Genomic DNA, 556 nt, shown 5'->3' with positions numbered 1-556 from the left:
ACGCCTTAATGCGGTGCTACACTACGCCATCAAGGTGGACAGACGGGTGTATAAATATGTGTCCATACCCCCTATATGAATTTAAACACTCAAATAGGGCTACTACGCTCACGTCCAACGCTCACGTCACACCATAATGCGGCTATATGCTACGCCATTAAGGTGGACAGACACATATGGCTAGCTAGCATTTATATACATACTCTCATAAATACATATTTATATCCACCGAAAATCCCATTTTCGGTGACTCTCCAAGAGAAATAAAAATCGTCAAATTAAAATGACGTTAAAATATTCCGCAACATTAATTGTTCAACCATGAACTATAGCATGCATTTATTTAAAATAAACGTCCACTCACAAATTAGGCCTAAGCCTGATGTCGATCTGGGGCCTCGTCTGCTCGAGCCTCCTCACGTCCTGTTCCAAATATAAAATTAATTTCTCAACCGAAAATCCAGAACGTACTCAAAAATAGGCAAAATAATTATGAGCCATAACCACGCTCATTCTCGCCTAACTTCGATATTCTTAAATCGGAACGATCCGAACT

Source organism: Fragaria vesca, linkage group LG6, assembly GCF_000184155.1.
Source record: "Fragaria vesca subsp. vesca linkage group LG6, FraVesHawaii_1.0, whole genome shotgun sequence".
Lineage (NCBI taxonomy): Eukaryota > Viridiplantae > Streptophyta > Magnoliopsida > Rosales > Rosaceae > Fragaria > Fragaria vesca.
The sequence above is the reverse complement of the archived record's forward strand: the minus strand, read 5'-3'. Positions refer to the sequence as shown.